General features: G+C 38.4%; 1 long non-coding RNA gene across 4 annotated transcripts in view; it reads right to left on the reverse strand.

The window, feature by feature from the left end:
* LOC138984330 (uncharacterized) overlaps positions 1 to 25,669 on the reverse strand; it is a 176,888-nt gene that overhangs the window by 135,386 nt on the left and 15,833 nt on the right. Inside the window, exons 2-3 of one of the 4 annotated variants that reach the window (XR_011461562.1) lie at positions 17,285 to 17,363; positions 14,875 to 15,436 (exon numbers count right to left, since the gene is read on the reverse strand). The exons of the other annotated variants lie outside the window; for them this stretch is intronic. This is a non-coding gene — a long non-coding RNA (uncharacterized lncRNA). The remainder of the gene's footprint in view (positions 1 to 14,874; positions 15,437 to 17,284; positions 17,364 to 25,669) is intronic. 4 annotated transcript variants of the gene reach the window in all.

Consider the following 25,669-nt stretch of genomic DNA (forward strand, 5'->3'; position numbering starts at 1 on the left):
TTGCTTTCTGCCATAAGGGTGGTATCATCTGCATATCTGAGGTTACTGATATTTCTCCCAGCAATCTTGATTCCAGCTTGTGCTTCATCCAGTCCAGCTTTTCTCATGATATACTCTGCATATAAGTTAAATAAGCAGGGTGACAATATATAGCTTTGATGTACTCCTTTCCCGATTTGGAGCCAGTCTGCCATTCCATGTCCAGTTCTAACTGTTGGTTCTTGACCTGCATACTGATTTCTCAAGAGGCAGGTCAGATGGTCTGGTATTCCCATCTCTTGAAGAATTTTCCACAGTTTGTTGTGATCCACACAGTCAAAGGCTTTGGCATAGTCAATAAAGAGAAGTAGATGTTTTTCTGGAACTCTCTTGCTTTTTCAATGATCCGACGGATGTTCACAATTTGATCTCTGGTTCCTCTGCCTTTTCTAAGCCCAACGTGAATATCTGGAAGCTCATGGTTCACATACTGTTGAAGCCTGTCTTGGAGAATTTTGAGCATTACTTTGGTAGTGTGTGAGATGAGTGCAATTGTCCAGTAGTTTGAGCATTCTTTGATACTACCTTTCTTTGGGATTGGAATGAACACTGACCTTTTCCAGTCCTGTGGCCACTGCTGAGTTTTCCAAATTTGCTAGCATATTGAGTGCAGCACTTTCACAGCATCACCTTTTAGGATTTGAAATAGCTCAACTGGAATTCCATCACCTCCACCAGCTTTGTTCCTAGTGATGCTTCCTAAGGCCCACTTCATTTCACATTCCAGGATGTCTGGCTTTAGGTGAGTGATCACACCATCATGGTTATCTGGGTCATGAAGAATTTTTTTTGTATAGTTCTTCTGTATATTCTTGCCACCTCTTCTTAATATCTTTTGCTTATGTTAGGTCCATACCATTTCTGTCCTTTATTGTGCCCATCTTTGCATGAAAAGTTCCCTTGGTATATCTAACTTTCCTGAAGAGGTCTCTATTCTTTCCAGCATGTGTTGGCAGATGGAATTCTAGGGGTAGCTTTGTGCCCAGTGGAAAGTGATGATTTCTTATGAAAACTCTGACTTCTGGAATCATTTTCCTTTCCTGCTCCCACTGTTCACCATTGCCCCAAAGAAGGAATGGTTACCTTGGAATGTAACCTAGCTGTGTTCAACATAGTAAACCCACCCCCAAAGACAGCTCCCAAATTAACTAAAATTATCCTTTCACCATTTACTGCTCAATACATCCCAGAATACCTTGGCCACCTGATGCAAAGAGCTCACTTATTGAAAAAAATCCTGATACTGGGATAGATTGAGGGCAGGAGGAGAAGGGGACGCCAGAGAATGAGACGGTTGGACGGCATCACTGGCTCGATGGACATGAGTTTAAGCAAGCTCCAGGCTATGGAGCCAGGGAAGCTTGGTGTGCTGCAGTCCATGGGGTCGCAAAGAGTTGGACACGACTGAGTGACTGAACAACAACATCCCAGAAATGTAAAGGTTCTTCCTTCCTGCTCTGCTTCCTTGGATGTACATGCAAAAGTTGCTTTTTATACGTTCTCCTTGACACTCTCATATTAGATCCAAATCTCCAAAACTGTCTCTCTGAATGGGAGGTGATTGTAATCTTAGAGCCCACAACACTGAGCAGCTCTGTCTTCTATTGCCTATTACCTCAAACAGCTGTGGGTAGAACTTAACATTTTCTTAGGGTCAAATGTTCCCTTGTTGGTGGGGAATTTTTTCTGCTCTAAATGAAATGTTACAAAATATATTTTCCCCCCACAAAGCTCTGGAGCTGTTTTATTTATCTGACCATTCTGAGGACTGTAAAACACGCTGTTTCACGTTGTAACATAAGCTCTTTTTTAAAGTGTGCCCTGAGTATTTGTAATTGTTATCAGGCCCAGATGTATCCGAGTGTCAGTGTGAAGCTTGGGTAGTTGGCTCAGATATACAGAACATAATTAGCTCAAAGGCCTCTGTGCTAAGTTTGTGGTAGGAGAATTGCCTGGGAATAACCATTTGCTTCTCTTCCCTCCTCTTCTCCCAGCAACTCCCCACAACCACCCCCCTAAAAAAAATTGTGGCAGATTAGACTCTCTTTTTCCTGAAACTGAAGCTGTTCAGAGAAGTGAAAATGTATGTCTCTGAGATTTTTGAGTGAGAGAGAGAGAGCCAAGCAAAAGTTAGCTGGAATAAAGAAGCAAGATGAATAAAACCTGGGACTGGAAGGAGATGGGTTTAGAGGGTCTCAAATAGAAAATGTGAGTGTTAAGCCTGTGTGCTTGAAATCCCAAATCATATTATTTTTCTTTCTTCTCCATTCAGTTTTCTCCTTCTATACCTTCAGTGCTAAAAACTAGATCCAAGAAGGGACATTTACATTTTATAGGCAGTATTTCCCAACCAGTACTCTATCCAATCTGATATGATGCAACCAAGGAGGGGCATGGGCTAACCAGAGTTGCATTCTTCAGAAAACTGATCAGTATATTCGTTTCAGAAAAAAAGGGCAAAACCAAACAAAAATAGGTAAGTCGGTTACCCAACGCAGTCCACACTGGTGAAGGCAGCATAATTCCTTCCTGACCCTTGCAGGAAATCAGTTTATGCCCTGAAGCATGAAATTTGATTGTAATTATTTTAGCTTGCTCCGCTACATATGTTATTGATGATCTTTCCTAAAAATCACCAGCCTTTTAGAAATGCTGCCATAGTACTTGACTCAGTGACCTGTAAGGTATACATAATAGAAAATACACCATGCAGGGTTTTGCTATTGATTGTTCCACAGAACATGCTTCCTAAAGAGCGAAGTACCCATGTTATTCGACAATGGTATATAAAGCAAGACTGTGTTTACAAATGTCTAAATATTTATAAAATGTGCAAATTCCACAGGCATTAAACCAACAGCCTGGAAATCTTGAGTGTCTTAAAAACTCAAAGTTCAAGTTCAAGTAGACATTTTGCCCTTAACTTATAAAAAGCTGTGTGTGTGTGTTTTCTTTTTTTAAGTTCACTGAAGTAATAAGTTGAGATAATTATCTTGCTGATACAGATTTTCAAACCCATTGCTGAAAATCCACATTGTGGTGAAGTCATATGCACATAACAAAGTTCTAAATAAACTTTTGATCCCTCACTTTGCTTTCCTGCTCAATAAATGAGTAAAAAGGCTAGATATGTAAATAAAGAATAAAGCAATCAATAAGCCAGGTGGTACAAAATTTGAACTTCCTAGCGGTGGTCCCTGAGTCCCAGCGTGGAAACTTGTGATATTTATGTCTTTGCTGTGGTATGTATGGGCCTGGTGGCAGAACTAGTCTCCTCTAGCAGTGTCTTATCTTAAGAAAATCATACACTTGTCTTGGAAGGCAGGAAAGTTCTTTTTCATAATACAGGAAATGCATGACAGCATATATAAGTTTTCTGTTATTTTTCTCTTTGGAGAATGTTGCCTTCTGTTCTGAACAAGAAAACCTAATTATCCCCTGTATCTCAGTGTTCACCAAATACTTTATACTTAGAAATGCAAATTTTATGGCAGTTGTGACAATTACTGCTCACTCTTTAGGTATCTAAGAACATATATCCTGGAGATAAACCACTAATACAATATTTGTGCAAAGTTATTGTGAAGAAACTTGAGTCAAAAGAACCAGGAAAGTATGCATGTGTATCTGTTTCATCATTGATTGCTGCCATTTCTGCGGTACCATTGTTTTCTTCAGAATGTATCATAAGTCTTGTGCTCTAATAAAATTTGTGTAATTTTCCCCATTAAAAAAAAAAAGAGAGAGATTTAAATCTTAATTGCAGCTTGAATTCCCACCCACATCCCCTGCTAGATCAAGTTTTCTCAGGGTGTGAAATGGCTTCCGGTACATGTCTTTTTCTCTCTACTCTCAGCTTCCAAAAATATGCTGCAAACCTACTATATGGTATATGAACGAACATATACAGTTATTGAGGGGAAAGGGGGGCAAGGATAGTTAGGGAGTTTGAACTGACATTTACTCACTGCTATATTTAAAATGGGTAACCAACAAGGACCTACTGTATGCACAGGAAACTCTGCTCAGTGTTAGGTAACAACTTAAATGCAAAAAAAAAGCATTTGCAAAAGAATCGATACATGTATAATTGAATCGCTTTGCTATTCATCTGAAATGAACACAACTTGTGAATCCACTGGGCTCTAATATAATTTTTTTTTTTTTAAAAACTAGTGATGTAGGGAATTCTTGATAATCCTGTAATAAGTAGGAAGAGGGAGCAGGGAAGGGTGTGCTCTGAGGGGACATCCAGAGAAACAGGATCTTAGATTGAGGGGTGGAGGAAAGGAGGTTCTTGGGGACAGATATTGAACGGGATTTAAAGCTCCAATAGGAGCTGCAAGGTCACGTGAGAGGTAAGACACATTTCACACAGCAGTATTTCTCAGCAAAAGGCACTTGAATTTGCTTGAAGGTCTGAACTCTTCATTCAGAGAAAAAGTCAGCCTTAGTGCATTCAGGACAAGGTATCTACAAGACACCTGCTCTGCGATTTGTCACAGGGGCACTCAGTCTCTGGGCGTCCCTGTAATTTTTTCTGATTCCACTGTGATTCTTTTTTTCCCTAGATTTCACTCCCACAGCCCCTGATTTTGCTCTGATTAGAAAGCCTCTCATTAAGGGCTAGGATACCCCAAAGGTACAACTCAAACCAGGCCAATTTCAATACAAAGAGGTAGAAGGAAGATTTTATAAGATTTCTATTCAAAGAAGAGGATGAAAAAGAGGCGGCAGATCACAGAGGCAAAGTGGAGTCTCCTTAAAGATGTTTCCTGCATTGTTAAGAAAAGAAATAAAAGAAAGAGGCACCCAAATGCTTAAAGGAACGACAACAGGTAAACAACTGCAAGAGAACGGGAGAGAGCACAGACATCTTTGCAGGCGAAGATGCGCTCCTACCCTCCCCTATCATACCCACCTGGTGAGATTTTGCAAGACCTTGCCCCTCCTGTTATGAGATAATTTTTCCCTGCAGCCTCAGTTCTGCAAAGTCAACATGGCTTATGAAAATCAAGTTGTATTCTGTATATTTAATACATCATCTCTAAGGATAATCATCCTGGAATCTGAACTTGTTTCTGTTATCTAGCTCTGCTTGACAATGATTTATGAACCAGAAAACTAGATGGCTTCATTTTCATAAAGCGAACGGAACCTTCTGGGCCAGGAGGAGCTGAGAAACTTGTTTTGACTAGTAAACTGAAACAAACATGACATAAAAGTCAATACAACTGCACCACTGGGCTCTCATTTTACAGGATAACTTTTTCCCCCAACCCAGCAGGATGACAGTTGAAATGGTGCATTATCCAACAGCAATTTTTATCTTACTAATTACCAGCCTGGCGTGATCATGAAGGGTGCTGAAAAATGGAAATGAGCACATGACAATCATCTCCTAGAGCTGTCAGTCTGACTCAGGAAGTGGGAGCTTAAAACAATGTTTTTAAATAAATATTTTACAGTTTCTATTAAAAAAACCCTTTGATGCCTTTAACTTAAAGAGATGTCAACATTATTCACCTGATGTGGGCATAAATATTACTCATAATGAACATTTGTAAAATAATTTAATGATGGACATACAATACACTAAACATGTGAAGACAGACCTTTTCCTGTAAGCATACATAACATATGCATAATTGCATATAGAGTAATTTTGCTCATTCTTATGGGATGGAGGGCAATTTATCAGAATGGTAGAAAAGGCAAACGCCACAGTTCAAATCTGAGCATAGCCATTTATTTTGGGAAAGACTTTATGTTTCCTGTGTATTATTTTTCTCCTCTGTAAGAAGGGGGTAATTAAGACCAGTATGAACCTTACAGAGCTGTTGAGAGACAATAAAAGGAGATATTATGCTCTGTGTACCTTCATTGCTCTTGGTGAGTTATTCAGCAAGCATTATGGTTTGTCTGTTACCTTCTCCCATTTCCTGTTGGAAAATAAGATAAAGATAAAAACTATTCAAACAGTATCTACTGTTTTAACACGTGAGAGTATGATTTATCTAAATCTCCTAAAATTATACAACAATGGTGACTTTCAAATTACATCATGAACACATCTGGGGGAAACGGGATGATAGTGGCTAATGTGTCTGATTTAGTCTTTGAAAATTGTCTTAAAAGGAGACAGGAACATAAAACAATGGGCATTTTAATGGACTGCGCTTGGCTAACTTCAACGTCTGAATAACTGATTTAAAATCATAACCCTTAGACATGCTGCTAACTATTAAACGTATATGCAAAGTATTATACAGAACATGTGAGATCTCCTATAACTTTCATGTATGTTAGATAATCTGTGTCTAGATTTGATTTAAAGCTGATACGCTACAGAAACACATTTCTGTTTGTGAGATAAAATACACAAGTTAGAGGGTACCCATTTTTGCCTACACCAAGCACTGCTGAATGGTTTTGTCAGTCTCTTTAAGTGAAAATGGAAGGAACACAGCAGTCTTCGAAGTTACCTCCACCTCTTTTCCTTCTTCTATTTATCTATTATCATTTCTTACGATTTGAAGTTTATATTTGAAAAATGCATAACTAATAAGTGTACATTTAAAAGAATGGGTGTTTTTCTTTTTAATCCTTGTACCTACCTTCCAAGACTAATATTTCCATGTAAGAAATATTCCATGGCCAGTGTAGTAAGAGTACTTCTACACTGTCTACCTTCTTCCATCATACACCCATCCCTTAGCCCAGCTACTCAAAATGCTGCTATCTTGAATTTTGTGTTAATTATTTTCTTTTTTTCTTTAAAGAGTTTTCACCTTCATATGAATCCCTAATCAATGTGAAATTTAGATTTGCTTTTTAAATCTTTTATGAAAATGGGACAAAATATGTACATCTTTCTCTGTCTTCCTGCTTTCCCTCAACATTAAGTTTTGATGTTCATTGATGGTCATACACATAGCTGTTCATTCCTTTTTATTCAGTGTATAGTTGCCCTTGTATGAGCATGTCACTTTTTTTAATTCTACCACTGATGAAATTTGGGTTGTTTCCAGTTTTAGGCTAGTTTGGCTAGGCACAGGTATTTCTGCAGGTATACATCTAGAAATCAAATAATAATGTTGGAAGGTACACATATTTCCACATTACCTGATAATGTCAAAACATTGTCCAAAATGGTGACTTCGATATTTTCTCCATTCAACAATGAATGAAACATCAATTCACCAAGTCAAAATAAAGAATATATTCACTGAAATGTGATTCAGTCTAGGGATATTGAATCATGAGGGTATCATCTTGATTTTACAATCCGCTGTCTTAGTCTTATAATAGCATTTCAACTAATGTGTTCTTGGCTAATTAACTCAATAATAGTGTTTGCTGTGGAATACTAAAAACTGAGTCAAGATGCTTGGCAAGGACTCTGCCCAGAACAATCCGAACAAATGAAATGTCATACAGTCTTTAGAACCTCAAAGATGGAGACAGAGATAAAGAAAAACAGCAGAGCCCACCTTTCCCTCCTGCATGCTTCATTTGAACTTGGGGAAAAAGAAACGGGACAACACGTGTACAGTGTGTGTATCAAGGAAAGGAGAACTCAAACAATAAAATTTGAATCCAGTTTCCTGTTTTAGTGATTCAGAAAGACCATCCAGGTGATGCTGAAATTTCCTTTCAGGCGTAAGTATTATAATGTTAACACATGAGTACAGAGAAGCTACAGAACTGTTTAGATACATGAATTTGTTGTTCAGTTGCTAAGTTGTGTCTGACTCCTTGTGACCCCATGGACTGTAGCACACCAGGCTTCCCTAACCTTCACTATCTCCTGGAGTTGGCTCAGACTCATGTCCATTGAGTTGATGAGACCATCCAACCATTTCACCCTTTGTCACCCCTTCTCCTTCCACCTCCAATCTTTCCCAGCATCAGGATCTTCTCCAATGAGCTGGCTCTTCACATCAGGAGGCCAAAGTATTGAGCTTCAGCATTCGTTCTTCCAATGAATATTCAGAGTTGATTTCCTTTCAGTTCAGTTCAGTTCAGTCGCTCAGTCGTGTCCAGCTCTTTGTGATCCCATGAATTGAAGCAGCAGGCCTCCCTGTCCATCACCAACTCCCGGAGTTCACTCAAACTCACATCCATCGAGTCGGTGATGCCATCCAGCCATCTCATCCTCTGTCATCCCCTTCTCCTGCTCCCAATCCCTCCCAGCATCAGAGTCTTTTCCAATGAGTCAACTCTTTGCATGAGGTGGCCAAAGTATTGGAGTTTCAGCTTTAGCATCACTCCTTCCAAAGAAATCCCAGGACTGATCTCCTTTAGAATGGACTGGTTGGATCTCCTTGCAGTCCAAGGGACGCTCAAGAGTCCTCTCCAACACCACAGTTCAAAAGCATTGATTCTTCAGCACTCAGCTTTCTTCACAGTCCAACTCTCACATCCATATGTGACGACTGGAAATACCATAGCCTTGACTAGACGGATCTTTGTTGGCAAAGTAATGTCTCTGCTTTTGAATATACCATCTAGGTTGGTCATAACTTTCCTTCCAAGGAGTAAGCGTCTTTTAATTTCATGGCTGCAGTCACCATCAGCAGTGATTTTGGAGCCCCAAAAATAAAGTCTGACACTGTTTCCACTGTTTCCCCATCTATATCCCATGAAATGATGGGACCAGATGCCATGATCTTAGTTTTCTGAATGTTGAGATTTCCTTTAGGATTGACTAAAGTTTGATCTTGCTCTCCAAGGGACTCTCAAGAGATTTCTCTAGCACCACAATTCAAAGGCCTCAGTTCTTCGGCACTCCTATACATCACTGGCCATAAATCCTTAGTCAATGATTTTGACTAATTGCTCTGCTATTTTACACATAAAGACTTTATCAAAAGATATTTTCTCTGATATAATCAAATGCTGTAAGCTTAGTAAATGAGCAGACTTAAATGAGTCTAATTCTTAATGATTTCTAACAATTAATAGACTAAATGATTTTATGACCAGTCATGTGACTGATGGGGAATTGTCACATATCAACAGATATTAAAATCATATTCATGTTAACGAGAATGTATGAACAATAGCATTTTCACAGGGCAATTTCTCAGCACATCAACTTAATGGTTTTCCTTCAGATGAAGAGGCATAAAATACTTAAAAAAGGTTAGGTTAGGTCCTCATGTGGTGACCAGACCCCACTGAAAAATATATGATTTAATCATTTCCTTTCTAAGAAAAATCAGCAGTAGTTACTATATAATTAATCCATCACAGGCAATTATTAAACTGACTATAAAAATAGACAAAAATATTGGGTTGACCCTGCCCCATCTTCTTGTTCAGGTGAGTAGAGAGACCGTCCAAAGTATGAATTGTCTCCTTCTCACCTAAAGTAGGCAAATGCATTGGGAATATAGCATTTAGGGAGGCACTTCTAATCAAAATGAAGCAAAAGTATTAAACTAAAATTTCATCTAGTCATCTCACTTTGTGAAGTACAGTATATCTTGGAATATCTGTATAACCTTAGGACATAAAAGCCATAGTGGAGATGGAGATAAAAGTATAAATCTTCTTGGATTGTTTATTCTCAAAATACATTTTTGAATGGTTAACCATAAAAAATTTAGATTCACTCATATAATTTGTTAACAAGAATTTTGGATTGTCCAGTAGTATCTATTTGCCAATGTGTAGTGCTGTTGTCTGAGAGCATCTGAGTATGGATTTGCATAAATGCAGAAGCAATTACATAAGTTAATAAAGAAAAGCATGGACTAAATTAATCTCAGATCCAGTTGCTATAGCTCCTCTCCATCTGATACAAATTTTTTTTTTCTTGCAAGTAGCCCATGTTGATGGCCTTGGGCCACAAACCTCAGTGTAAGGTGGAAGAAGTTATAGATTCATTTCACATTCTTCCAATCAATACATTTCGATTACCTACTACGGGCCAGGCTCGGAACTAGGTGCAATGATTTTGACTGAAAGGAAAATACTCACAGATTCCTTCATGTCTTCTTTTTTTGTTACATTAAAAAATTTTTAATTGAAGTATATTTGATTCACAATGTTGATTAATTATTGCTATGTAACAAAGTAAGTTATACACATATATACATTCTTTTTTATATTCTTTTCCATTTTGGTTTATCATAGAATACTGAATATTGTTCTCTGTGCTGAACAGTAGGATCTTGTTGTCTATTCATTTTATCAATAAAAGTTTACATCTGTTAAACCCAACTTTCCACTCCATTTCTCCCCCAAGCCCCTCCCCTTGGCAAGCACACGTCTCTTCTCTATTTCTGTGACTCTGTTTCTGCTTCATTGGTAGGTTCATTTGTACCTATTTTAGATTACCTGTAAAAATGATATCATATAATATTTGTCTTCCTCTTCCTGATTTACTTCACAGATAATCTCCAATTGCATCCATGTTGCTGCAAATGGCATTAATGTTATTTTTTATTGCTGAATAGTATTCTATTGCATATGAAAGCGAAAGTTGCTCAGTTGTGTCTGAGTCTTTGCAACTCCTTGCCTCTTCTCCTGCACTGCAGGCAGATTCTCTACCATCTCAGCCACCAGGGAACTGGTAAAGAAGTTGTCTGCAGTGCAGGAGATCAGGGTTCAATCTCTGGGTCAGGAAGACCCACTGGAGAAGGAAATGGCTACTTACTCCATATTCTTACCTGGAGAATTCCATGGACAGAGAAGCCTGGCAGGCTACAGTCCACGGGGTACAGATTCAGACACAACTGAGTGACTATTTAGATCAGGTATCCCATTGTATATATCCTTCATTTTTCATTTGAGGTAGTCGTGGTAGGGAGGTAGGGCACAGATTCAGTAACTAGTTGAGTACACATGTGGGGCAATGTGTAATAAATTACATGATATCGGTACTGCACACACAAGGTTGATGTTTTCTTCTTAGCCCTGGCACAGAACTGAACTGTGTATTTGACTTTAACCTTAAGTCATGGAACAATCTGAGGTTCTACTGGAGATAATAAAATTCCCTTTTAGTGTGTTATTTGTGTCCAGCCTTAGTTTTGGTACCAATTTAAGGCTACTGTTGACAATAATTAAAATTTTATGATCAAGGCCACATATGAGGAAATTTACAATGTGAAGAACAGACACGACCCCTATTAAGATGTATGTCCTGTTTAAACACGAGATCTAAATCAAGTTTATAATTTTATTACATTCACCAAGCAATACATGTTTATTTTTGATATTTAAAACATATAAAACTCTTTCAAGTGTTGAGTCTCTAGGTTTACATTAGTATTATAGATAGGCATAGGTAAGTCAAATATCTCATCGTGTAAAGGAAGAAAAAGCCTTACAGAATTTGTGTACTTCAAAACAAATGTGGGTCCTTTTGAAATGCACCATTAACTACAGAATATATTGTAACTTGGGGCTTCCCAGGTGGCTCAGTGGGTAAGGAATCCACCTGCAATGCAGGAGATGTGGGTTCAATCCTTGGATTGGGAAAATACCCTGGAGGAGGGCATGGCAACCCACACTATTCTTGTTTGGAGAATCCCATGGACAGAAAACCCTGGCAGGCTACAGTCCATAGAGTTGCAAAGAGTCGGACATGACTGAAGCGACTGAGCATGCACACATGCATATTGTAGTTTGCTAAAAGAAAGACATGTATGTACAGAAATTACAAAAACATCTAATTTAGGACTTATCTACCTGGGACATTCCTCCAGAGTTTCAGTTCTGACCCTCGTCCCTCTTTCCTGCATGTGAACTCCAGAGATCTTTGGGCAAGGAGAACAGAATGGAAAACCTCCAAGCATATAGCATAGCGGAAGTAAGCAGGCAGCAAGATTACCCTAGAAAGCCATTCATTATATGTTTTCAATATCCCTTAAAAGGGTTGCCCACCCCTAACTACATATTTATACGTATTTACTTGATAATCAATAAAGGAAAATGGCTGCATTATTCTGATTAAAATATCAACTCTATGTGTTACTATAAAATCACATTTAAGAAGCCAGAAAAGGGGAGATAGCAGTTCAGGCTACCCTCCAGCCCATGATATATGATATTTTCAGGCTGCAAGGAGAATAGACACATTAAGAAAATAGTGCTAATGATATTAAAGTACTTTACAAGGCTTGTTACTAAGAGCTGACAAACCTGTCAAGTGTATAATGTAGGAGGCTATCGTAACGTTCTCAGAAAACCATACCTCTACCCCATTTCACTGCAATCTCCTAATAATGGAGCTGCTATAAATTCTAGCCAGCAATGGGACAGCCATGGCTTCTCACCCCAATGTGAGGACATGATAAATATAAAAGAAAATGGCTGTCAGTTTTGGCGCCCGAACCTTATTACAAAGTCTTAATCTTACTGGCCTCAGCACCTTTTATCACCGCCTTGTTATGAGCTGATGGCTTTTTTATTTGCTAGGAGATGGAGGATGTGTCATTTGATGTCCTTTTATGTAGCCACTGCTCTGTCCTCTCATGAAAAAAAAAAAAAACACATTTTATATGTTTATTACAGTAACCGATTAAATGCAAGACTCTCGCTGTTGGCTCAGGTACTGTGGGTCTAGGATTTAACAGACTCTGGATTTAAATACATCATTATGAGTATTTATGTGAATGGAACACAAATAGGAAATTAATTTTTCTCAGCACGGGAGAGAGCACATTGCAATATTCCTGCTTGTTTATTCTTGCTATTATTGTTATTGGGATTGGCCAGTTTGGGTTCCGAGGTTAGCCGGAAATCCCAGCTCTCGCTTTTCTCCTTTCTTTAAACATCTAGCCCAGAGGAAGAAGGCCTTGTAAACACAGTCCAGTTCAAACTCGGCTCGCGTTCAATCAGCTTGATCCTTAAGATGAGATAAATTGCAGTGATCTAAATATTAGTCTAAAAATCTCACAGCTTACTTCCCATCTTCTTCATTTATGGCAAATGAGACTCTCAGCTTCACTGGACATACTGACCCTGCCAGAACCTTTAGCCACCGGAAGTGCTGCAAAGTGCCGGCATCAGGTGCTTAAGGAAACCTGACATTGATGGGCTGGTCTCAGGCTGTGGCCGGAGACTCCATCAGTAGATCTTATCTTCAGTTTGTGTCCATAAAACGCGATGGCTCAAGTGTCTAAACACAAAGAGCCTTATCCTGTCTGTTGTGCCTGCCAGCTGAAAATCAACCACCCCTCTCCCCCCAACCCCTCATGGGGAAATTCGCAATTTCATTCAAGGATGGGTCTTGCATGGCTGTAGTCTGCAGACATTGGAGCACATGCTCACCATACGTTTCTTTTCTCCCAAAGCGTTTGCATTCCAAAGTCAAAGGCCAAGGGTCCCCCGAGATTTATTTCTCTCTATCTTGTATGAAATTGCCAAGTTGGTTGCTCTAGTTACTCAGTTCGTGTATCTGTCTCCTAGCTCTGAGGCACTGTCTATGGGAAGCTGGCAAAACTGGTTTAAAAATAAACATTCAGTTGTATGACTGAGACTTCCTTTAACTACATCCTACCAAATAACTGATCTCACTAAGTTTTTGCCTTATGAGTTATTCATTTTACAAAAGGACAGAATTAGGTAGTAAATTGGGCATTATAACAGTACAAGTCACATTCTCTCCTTTCATAAATAATATCTTGAGAAATTGCCTAAGTTACATCAGAATGCATTTTGTTCTGGGGTCTAGTTTTGGCCCATGAGAAGGGATGGAAAAGACCTTATGTTCTTTTCTTTGAAAATAAAAGCATTTGAGTACTTGCATTTCCTGAATGCACCTGACACAGGAGAGTTAAAATCTCTTTGAGTATTTTTAGAACCTTGACTTTTCACTTGGAATTTTCTATCCAAGGAGTCTTTATGCTTAAAATGCAGCTTGGACATGAGTGGGCACCCAAACGGCCCCTTCTGTGATTATTCTTGAAATAAGCTGTTCGTGATTTGCCACTCTACGAGGAAAAAGCTGATGAAAAACGTAATACATCGGAAAAGGCAAATTGCATGTCTAGAAATTTAATTAAAAAGGAAATAACACTCCCTGTATAAAGGTTGGCAGTCTCCTGCACAATCGTCTTCATACTCCTCTTCTTCCTTCTCAATCCAAGTACAAAAAGTCCTTACCAATGATATCCACACATGCATATTAATGAGAAAAGGTAACTTCTCAGGGACCAAGTAACTCGGAGGTTCTTGGTCCCTGAGAAGAGGTGAACAGGTTAACTGGTCTATAACTTACAGTATCTCCTCTCACTGACTTCCACTCTGCATCCTTCAACCTGTTCCTGAACTGGTGATGATTTCAAAACCCACACTAATAATCACAGCATTCCCACATATCTGAATCACATGTTCCAATTTATAAAACTTTTGCATGTATATTTTTTATGTCATCCTCACCATCACCCTCTAATACAAATGAGTAAACACCAATATCTCCTTTATCAGACAAGGGGATTGATGCTAAGTTTGCCAGATAAAACTCAGGATGACCAGTTCAATTTCAATTTCAAATAAACAATGAATACTTTGTAGCATAAGTTATATCCTGATATTTCCTGGACTTTTTTACCCTAAAAATTATTTCTTATTTATCTTGAATTCAAAATTTACCCAGGCACTCTAGATTTTTATCTGCTAAATACATAAGTTTCAATTGAGGTCCAAAGAAGAATTGGACAGTTCATGTAAGTAATAGATGTCAGGGTTGCTCCAAGACATTATGCGTTGCAAACTCTAAGATTTGTATATATTGTCTCATTTAATCCTGATAGTGTGAGGGTATTTTCCCCATTTCCCAGATAAGGAAACTGAGATCTCAGGGAATAAGTAACTTACCGAAAGTGGCAGAATAGGGGTGTAGTTCCAGACCTACGTTTTTTATGCACTCCACTGTTTTCAATTCTCTGCCACGTTTGGGAGCTGGGATTCTGGCTCTTTCTTGTAGAGTCCTCTTTGGTTGCATGTTTCAGGCAACTGCATTGTGGCTTGCATGCCAGATGCTGTAGAATCCATAAAGGCACTAAGAGAAACTCATCCACGGATGCCTAGTGTGACACTGGAGTGTCAGCCGCCCTTAGTAGAAGTTTCTGCATGAGATTTTTCACTAAGGGCATCCTCAGTGAACTCCTTGACCCTATCCTGAGAAAGACATCAGCATCAAGTGAAGTCTGACTTGCACCAAATAGGAAGGCACAGACAAGGGCTCCTTACCACATGCCACTGGTTCACACTCCTGTGGGGGTCTTGTGGACAAAAAAGAACTGTGGCAGTGGGCTTACTCTGCAGAGTCAGAAAGCCCGAAAGAGCTTCAGTGTGGGCTTCCCTGATGGCTCGGTGGGTAAAGAATCCACCCACAATGAAGGAGACACAGGTTCGATTCCTGGGTTGGGAAGATACCCTGGAGAAAGAAATGGTGATCCACTCCATTATTCTTGCCTGAAAAATCTCATGGACAGAGGAGTCTGACTGGCCACTGTCCGTAGGGTCACAAAGAGTCAGGCATGACTGAGCGAATAAACATAGCACAGCAAAACAACTTCATATGTAAAACACAAATGAAACAAAACAAAAAAGCCCCAAATCAATAGATAGGATTGTTGGGTCAGAAATCAAATTACTGCTATACATATTATTTCCAAAAGGGGGAAAAAGGTGAAAAGGGGAATGAGCTTAAAAAGGTTGAAAACATGTTGCAGGTTTTACATCTGTTCAACATCTGCACTCAAAGGTAGACTTCGGAGCTTTTGTTTTTTCCTTTGAAGATTTAGATCCTGTTCCCTGTAAACTGCCAACAATACACAGTATGGGATCTCTGAATACTCAGAGAAGACACATGAATTGTACTCTTACTGAGCGATCCCTGCACTTATTTATCTGTCAGTATGTCACTGCGCGTTTGAAACATCAGCTCTGAGCCAAAGTTTCAGAGGCTCCCGCATGCTTCCCAATGGTTTTATTAAACCATCAGTGCATGTTCTTTCTCTACTTTCTGTGTAGCTCCCTTTTAAAAATGTCACTGTCGTGATTAATTTTCTGTTCCCTTTCACGTTCAGATGACATTTGGAAAACAATTCTCTCTGGAGAACCAACTTTCCCGATTCCTGACCACTCCATGGCACTTGAAGTCAAGATGAAAATTAGACTCCCTTCAGAATCTCCAGACTCAGAAAAGGGTAAGATGCTTTAATTACCGTGTTGTGAGTACCTTGTAATCACATGACTAGCACTATGGTCATGTGTTAACGAAGTGAGAGAACATTGAAAACAACGCTAAATGGTATGTTCGTGGCTTTTTACAAGAAGAATCACTCTCCTCTCCCTATTGTGGGAGCTATAGAATTGAATGCAATTTCTTCTTTGAATGTAAAATAGAATTGTACTGTAAATATGCATATCTGGTGAAATATTTTGGAATTTTCACTGGTTGCCCTTACTCCTACCTCCACCCCTCTCAAGGTTATGATTTAACCCTGAGACTGGAATCTGAATAGAGGAGAAAATTTCATGAGGGATATTAAAAAAAAGTGTGATCCTGTAAGGCAAGGGAGGGAAGATAGGAGAGATCAGAAGGAAAGGGGATTGGGCATTGATATCCTAATCTTCCTTTTCCTAAAAAAAACAAAAAAAAACAATGGTAAAAGTGTTAGTCAATCAGTCGTGTCCACGTCTGACTCTTTGTGACCCCATGGACTATAGCCTGCCAGACGCCTTTACACTTAAGCCAGAAATGGAAGTTTATATGATAAATTGAGCAGAATATCAAGGATGGAGGTCCTTTTCCCAGCTCAGTGTCTGGACCTGGTGAGAGGTTATTCAGAGCCTTCACACACAGCATCTCAGGGCTGTCATTTCACAGTGAACTCGGTGGTAGCAGAGTTAGAGAGGAGGAGGGCACGGTTTACTTTTCCCACCCTACCTTCCCACACACCTGGAATGGACCTAATCTAGAGAAGCACCCACACGCCCCCGGAGATAAACTGAGGGACAGTCAGCCTGCTGTGTGGTGCTCTGGGACTCCAAGGCCATGCTGCAACTCTGAAGTACAAGCCATCAGGTGCGCAGACCAGACTCAGGGCCAGATGAATAATGTGCTGGCAACTCAGAGGAGCCAGTCACACCGTGAGAAGGATGGTGTGAGGCTGACTGGGGAGCACCAGTGGGCTTGACGAGTCTGAATGAGACAGACTGTAAGTTAGATCAGACACAGGGTGCACACAACACATGTAGCCTTCATGCTGAGCCTCACCTCTGCAGGAAGCAGCCCAGGGCAGCAACGTGGTGAAAGAGGCCAGAGATGCCCTCAGGACGCAGGGAACCCATCTCTCCTTGAACCGTGAAAACAGAAGACATGTTTAGACACCAACTCAGAGAAGAGATAGGAGGATGGGGTACCTCCAAATGACTGGAAATTTTATCTAAAGGAGATTACATTGTCTAAAATCTCTTCAAACCATGCTGTTAAATTGAGATCATTTTTGCTGTTAGATTGTTCTCCGTTTTTGGACCCTTTCCCCTCCATGAAGCAGAGGAAGAAAGGACTTGTGAGAAAAATCAAAAAATTAGTTCAAAAACTAAAATAAGTAAATGAACTTCCATGAGTGCTTTGTGCTTAGTCTCTCGGTTGTGTCCCACTCTTCGTGACCCCATGGACTGCAGCCCACCAGGCTCCTCTGTCCATGGGGATTCTCCAGGCAAGAATACTGGAGTGGGTTGCCATGCCCTCCTCCAGGGGGTCTTCCCAACCCAGGGATTGAATCCAGGTATCCCAGATTCTTTAACATCTGAGCCACCAGGAAAGCCCACATGAACTTGCATAGTTTTTTGCAAGAAACTTGGTGATACTGTTACACATGTTTATGTAATATGCAAACGTGCATTTCAAAGATCTCAGTGCTTCGCAAACCGAGAGTTGACCTACTCAAGGCACACTTGGGAGAAACCAATAGTCTAATTAGAAATATTAAGTACCTATGTGAACAAAACAATAAATAGAAACTTTAGCAGATAACATAAAACACTATTTAATCAAATGAAAAGTGGAGATGTATGTTACATACAAAAATTCACTATTATGAAGATATATTTTTCTAAGTGTATCTATGGTTTAAATATAATACAAATCAAAATTGCAGTACAATATTTAATGGCACACGTTATGTTGATGCTAAAAGAACATGTACAAAAATTGTCAAGAAAGTTTAGCAAACAAGAGCATAAATGGAACCTTACTCTATTAGATTGCCAACCATATTGCAAACTTATAATAAAACTGTGGTACTGGATAAGCAATAGATATATCAATGGAATATATCAGTATCAATATAATATATATATATCAATATTATATATATATATATCAATGGAAGAAAAAAATATATAAAAAGGCCCATGTGCATTTGATCATTTATTTATGATGAAGTTTACATTTTATATTCACCTGCTTCCCTAGTGGCTCAGACAATAAATAACCTACCTGCAAACCAGATGACCCTGGTTTGATCCCTGGGTTGGGAAGATCCCCTAGAGAAAGAAATGGCAACCCACTCCAGTATTCTTGCCTGGAAAATTCCATGGGCAGAGGAGACTGGAGAACTACAGTCTATGGGGTCGCAAAGAGTCACACAAAACTGAGTGACTAACACTTCTGCGTATATTTTATATTAATAAGAAAAAGAAAACTGTTTAATTTTTGAATTGAATAATTAATTAGAGCCTTAAGAAAATACAAAATTCAAAGTAAACCTCTATTTCACAGCAGGAAAAAAAAATCTTTGTAGATGTACCAGAGAAGTACATACATTTGAAACCATAAAATATTAAAAATATTAGAATAAAGTTCTGAGCTACTTTCATAGTACATGAAATGTACTTGTTTGGAAGAATTTGATATATTAAACTAATACATTATATTAAGAGAACATATGAACATATAAAGAGTTACCACACATCATTAAGAAGATAATATACCTCTTTAATAAGATTCATAAAGTTGAATTGAAATAACTTATTGTCTTTGTTTTTAAATATAAAATATCTAAATAGATTCTATCTTCAAAAGATTGAAATGATCAGGATAACACCTATGTGAGACTCTCCTTTCTCTTTTCATGGCCTCCTTATTAACACCTTCTCCCCTGCCACCAAGAAATATCGCCTTTTCACAGTTTGCTTTGCATCCTCTCAAGTGCTCCTTTGGCACATTTATATATGGTCTTTTTTGCGTGTAAGCATACATGCATTACTTGTTGGCTTCTGTCTTTTTTTTCACTTGACATATCTTGGAGATCCTTCCATGCTAGGCATTTTTAAGGTGTGTCTAGAATCTTACGGCACAGACACATCCAAACTTTGTTGCTGTTGTTTAGTTGCTAAGTCATGTCTGACTCTTGTGTGAGCCGATAGACCGTAGCTCATCAGGTTCCTCTGTCCATGAGATTTCCCAGGCAAGAACACTGGAGTGGGCTGCCATCTCCTCCTCCAGGGGATCTTTCCAATCCAAGGACTGAACACGCAGCTCCTGCATCGGCAGAAGGATTCTTCACCACCAAACCACTAAGGAAGCCCACTTCAAAACTTGAATAATCACTTACCAACTACATGAACACTGAGACTATTTGTAGTGTTTTACTATTACTAACAAATCTACTTTGAAAATACTCATGAACAATGTTTCTGTGACCATGGTAGTACTTTTTTACAGCACATGTCTAGAAGTAAGGTTGCTGGGTCCATTTCCATTTGAGAGTACAAAACTTCCTGTCAATTTCTTTCAACAGTAACGGAGTATGTATCCTTGCCAAACTCTACTTATTAATATCTTGGTAATTATTGTTAAAATGAGAAACAAAAATTGATGTTTCTTTATTTGCTTTTGTCTGGTGACTTGTTTCATAAACATATTGTTTTATAAATTATGTTATTTTACTGTTTCATACATTTATTGTCTTTTTCCTGATAATTCACTCATCATGATTTGCTCATTCTCCTATGGAATTTCTTACTGATTTGTAAGAACTCTTCATATACTAGAATATTAATATTTTGTCTCAAAGCATTACAAATATTTTCCCACAATGAATTTTCAAAGACAAGTAGGAGTTTATGTTATGAGTTATGGCCAAACTAGACAGCATATTAAAAAGCAGAGACATTACTCTGCCAACAAAAGTCTGTCTAGTCAAGGCTACGGTTTTTCCAGTAGTCATGTATGGATGTGAGAGGCGGACCATAAACAAAGCTGAGCGCTGAAGAACTGATGCTTTTGAACTGTGGTGTTGGAGAAGACTCTTGAGAGTCCCTTGGACTGCAAGGAGATCCAACCAGTTCATCCTAAAGGAAATCAGTCCTGAATATTAATTGGAAGGACTGATGTTGAAGCTGAAGCTCCAGTACTTTGGCTACCTGATGTGAACTGACTCATTGGAAAAGACCCTGATTGAAGGCGGGAGGAGAAGGGGACAACAGAAGATGAGATGGTTGGATGGCATCACCGACTCAATGGACATGAGTTTGAGTAAACTCCGAGAGTTGGTGATGGAGAGGGAAGCCTGGTATGCTGCAATCCACAGGGTCGCGAAGAGTCGGACACGACTGAGTGACTGAACTGAAATGACTGAGGAGTTTATTAGGGGATAAAGAGAACATATTTAGGCATGAAGAAATATTGATTATTTATTTGAATCGAAAGGTTATATAATACACTTAATTTGTAACAATTCAGGTTAAACGTTTTATGTATAGAGACAGTCTTACCAAACTATAAATACAAGAGAGTTCCTTTAGCCATCTCATACTAACCAAGTCTTATAAGGTAGAAGAGCATGGCATATGGTTGCCTACACTACATTGTCCACACTATGAAAGGTCTGAACAATCAGAACTACTCAAAAATAATAGCTATCATCTGTCTGCCATGTTCTGTATAACTTCTTTCAATAAAGTTGTATATGTGTGTTTTGGGAGAGGGAGGTTTTGTTGAACTGAAAGTGGGAAGGGAAGATGGGAAGGTGGTTAAAGCAAGGTGTGCGTGGGCATGCTGCTGAAGGGTGTCTGGCATCGTGCATATGTTTCCACACATGTCTTAGCCCTCAAAGATGACATTTTTGAGACGTGTAAGGCCAGTTTGTTCTCTTATATGATATTAAATGACTTGTTCAAACTCAAGAACTGGTAAAGAGGACACTTCTTTCCTTCCCCCTCCCTCTTTTCTACCTCATATGCCTATAAAGGTAACTGCTTATCCAGTAGGACATTAAAAAAAAAGTAGTTGATCAGATTACTGAATTGATAACCATAGTAATCATATAAGCATAAAAAGGTGACACAGATCCTTTTGTTAACCCATTCAAAAGATGCTTTATTTTTTCAGTTCAGTCGCTCAGTCATGTCCAACTCTTTGCAACCCCACAGACTGCAGCATGCCAGGCTTCCCTGTCCATCATCAACTCCCAGAGCTTGCTCAAACTCGTGTCCATTGAGTCGGTGATGCCATCCAACCATCTCATCCTCTGTCATCCCTTTCTCTTCCTGCCTTCTATCTTTCCTAGCATCAGGGTCATTTCCAATGAGACAGTTCTTCCCATCAGGTGGCCAAAGTAGTGGAGATCCAACTTCAGCATCAGTTCTTCCAATGAGTATTCAGGACTGATTTCCTTTAGGATACACTGGTTTGATCTCCTTGCAGTCCAAAGGACTCTCAAGTCTTCTCACAGTTCAAAAGCATCAATTCTTTGGTTTTTTTTTTTTTTAACCTTTTTATTTTTTTTTAAATCACCCACTATGAGTTAGGCAAGTAGTGAAGAGTGGTGGGAGAAGTAAAGAAATCGTCTGCCTTGCCTTTAAGAAGTTGACCTATAGGGACAGGGGCTCTGTCCTTGGCTCAATCCTGAGTTTGGTTCCAGCTCAGAACATGGCATCTACCATTTAGCAGGAAGGCTGTAAACATGTGTTTGGTCAGTGGGACTCAGATTTAGGATTTAGTAACTCAGATTTAAGATTTTGTCCAGTAACAAAAAGAACGACAAAAATAAGTAATAAGGGACACACAATTGATTGTCAGTATTCTAATTTAGCAAGTAAGGTTATTTAAGAACTATTAATCAGATAGCAATAATAAATGTATATGGACCCAACATTGGAGCACCTAAATAACTAAAGCAAATATTAACAGAACCAAAAGGAGACACATTCTTGTATTTCTGTCTCTACAATAATAGTAGGAGAATTCAATACAATATTACTACAGCAGTAGTAGGGGATTATAATACCCCACTTTCAACTTTGGATAGATCATCCAGACAGAAAATTAATAAGCAAACAGAGTGCTGGAACAATACTATAGACCAAATGTACCTAAAAGACATATGCAACCCATTACATCCTAATAGACACATGCAACACATTACATCCAATAGCACCAGAACACACATTCTTCTCAAACTCACACAGAGCATCATCCAGTATAGCTCATATTTTGGAACACAAAACAAGCACTAACAAATTTTAAATGATTGAAATAAAATTAAGGATCTATCCTGACCAAAATAGTAAGAAACTAGAAATCAAAACCAGAAGGAAAACGGAAATATTCATAAATGCATGTAAATTAATCTACACACTTCTTAACAGCTGATGGGTCAATGAAGAAACAAAAAGAAAAATCAGAAAGTCTCTTGACACACATAAAAATGAAAAACATGTGAAAACTTATGTGGTAGAGCAGAACCGTATTTAGGGGAAAGTTTACATAAATAAATACTTACGTTAAGAAAAAGAAAAATTTCATATAAACACCTTTAAAATTTTCATACAAACTACTTTTACACTTCAAGAAATTAAATAGAGAAATAACTAAGCCCAATATTAGCAACAGGAAAGGTATAAAAAGATAAAAGCACAAATAAAGAAATGAAAACAAGAAAGACAATAGATAAAAATCAAGGAAACTAGTTTTTTTGAAAGGTAAAGAAAATTCCAAAATCACTGCAGATGGTAACTGCAGCCATGAAATTAAAAGACACTTACTTCTTGGAAGGAAAGTTATGACCAACCTAGATAGCATATTGAAAAGCAGAGACATTACTTTGCCAACAAAGGTCTGTCTAGTCAAGGCTATGGTTTTTCCAGTGGTCATGTATGGATGTGAGAGTTGGACTGTGAAGAAAGCTGAGCACCGAAGAATTGATGCTTTTGAACTGTGGTGTTGGAGAAGACTCTTGGGAATCCCTTGGACTGCAAGGAGATCCAACCAGTCCATTCTGAAGGAGATCAGCCCTGGGATTTCTTTGGAAGGAATGATGCTAAAGCTGAAACTCCAGTACTCTGGCCACCTCATGGGAAGAGTTGACTCATTGGAAAAGACTCTGGTTCTGGGAAGGATTGGGGGCAGGAGGAGAAGGGGACGACAGAGGATGAGATGGCTGGACGGCATCACTGATTCAATGGACGTGAGTCTGAGTGAACTCCGGGAGTTGGTGATGGACAGGGAGGCCTGGCGTGCTGTGATTCATGGGGTCGTGAAGAGTCAGACATGACTGAGTGACTGAACTGAACTGAACTGAAAGAAAATTGACTAATCTTTAGCTAGACTAACCAAGAAAAAAGAGAGAATGCTCAAATAAAATTATAAATAAAATAAGAGAGAATACAACTGACCACAGAAATACAAAGCATCAAAAGAGGTTATTATGAACAATGTTATGCCAAAAATTGGATAACCTAGAAGAAATTAATAAAGCCCTATAATACACAATCTACCAAGATTGAATCAAGAAGGAACAGAAAATCTGAGAAGACCAATAAAGACCAAGGAGGTGGAGGCAGTAATTAAAATCCTATCAAGAAAGGATCGTCCAGAACCAGACGGTTTCCCTGGTGAATTCTATTCTAAAGAAGAGTTAACATCAATACTCCTCAAATCCTAACAAAAAAAATTGAAGATACTGGAACACTTCTGAATTCATTTTATGAGGCCAGCATTACCCTGACAGTAAAGACAGGTAAGCACCATATAAGAAAAAAAAAAAAAAACAACTACAGGCCAAAAATCCCTAATGAATATAAATGAAAAATATTTTGAACAAAATTCTAGCAAATCAAATTCAACAGCACTTTAAAAGGATCATATGCCATGGTTAAATGAGAATGATCCCTGGGATGCCAGTTTGGTTCAATATTTGCAAATCAATAAGGGTGATATACCACGTTAATAGAATGAAGAACAAAAATCACATGATATTCTCAACAGATGTACAAAAAAACATTTGACAAAACTCAACCCTCTTCTATGATAAAAGCTTTTAAAAATTGTGAACGGGAAAGTTATACATGAATATATATATAAAGGCTATATATGACAAACCCATAACGAACAAAATCAATGGTGGAAAGCTGAAAGCGTCTCCTCTAAAAGTAAGAATAAGATATGGGTGCCTGCTCTTACCATTCCCATTCAACATAGTACTAGAAATTCAAGTCAGAGCACTTAGGCAAGAAAAAAAAATAAAGTCATCCAAATCAGAAAGGAAGAAATAAAATGGTTTCTATTTGTGGATGTTATGATATTACAGATGTGGCAACCCTAAAGAGTTCACCAAATGCTTTTAGAACTAATAAATGATTTCAGTAGTTGAAAGATACAAAATCAGCATTCAAACATCAGTTGCACTACTACACACTAACGATAAAATATCTGAACACAATTTACAATCATATCAAAAGTGATAAAATACTTAGGGATAAATTTAACTAAGGAGGTGAAAGACCTGTACATGGAAAACTGCAACACTGATGAAAGAAGTTAAAAAAGAAACAAAGGAAAGATATTTCTCACTGGTGTATAGGCAGAATGTCGTTAAACGGGCTGTACTACGCAACGCCACCGATAGACTGAATAAAGTCTCTATCAAAACGCCAATGACATTTTTCACAGAAATACAAAAAACAATCCTAAGATTCATATGGAACCACAGAAGACCCTGAATACTCAAAAACTTTTTGAGGAAAAAAGAGCAAAGTTGGCGGCATCCCTCCCTCTAATTTCAAATATGCCAGAAAACAATAGAAATCAAAAGAATGGTAGTGGCATAAAACACACACATGGAGTATCATAGATAGCACAGAAATAAACTCACAAATACAGGGCCAATTAATATTTGTAAAGGGAGCCAAGAACACTCAAAGGGGAAAAGACAGTCAAGAAGTGATGCTGGAAAAAAAACTAGATATTTAGCTGCCAAAGAGTGAACTTGGGTCCCTACCTTATATCACTTTAAAAAAATAATTTGAAATGGATTAAAGCCTATAATATACTACCTGAAACTATAAAAACCCTAAATGAAAATATGGAGATGCTCTTTGACACTGATGCTGGCAATGAGTTTTTAGATATAGTGCCAGAAGAACAAGCAACAGAGGCAAAAACATACACGTGGAACTACATCAGACTGACAAGTTTCTGTACAGCAAAATAAACAATCAACAGAGTGAACAAGCAACCTACTGAATGGCAAAAAAAAAAAAAAAAATCTGCATCTCATATATCAGATAAGAGGTTAATACCCTAAACATGGAAGGAACTCATACAACTCAATAACAAAAAAATTTTAAAAATTGAGAAGAGGACTTGGATAGA

Source organism: Bos mutus, chromosome 21 (genome assembly GCF_027580195.1).
Source record: "Bos mutus isolate GX-2022 chromosome 21, NWIPB_WYAK_1.1, whole genome shotgun sequence".
Taxonomy (NCBI): domain Eukaryota; kingdom Metazoa; phylum Chordata; class Mammalia; order Artiodactyla; family Bovidae; genus Bos; species Bos mutus.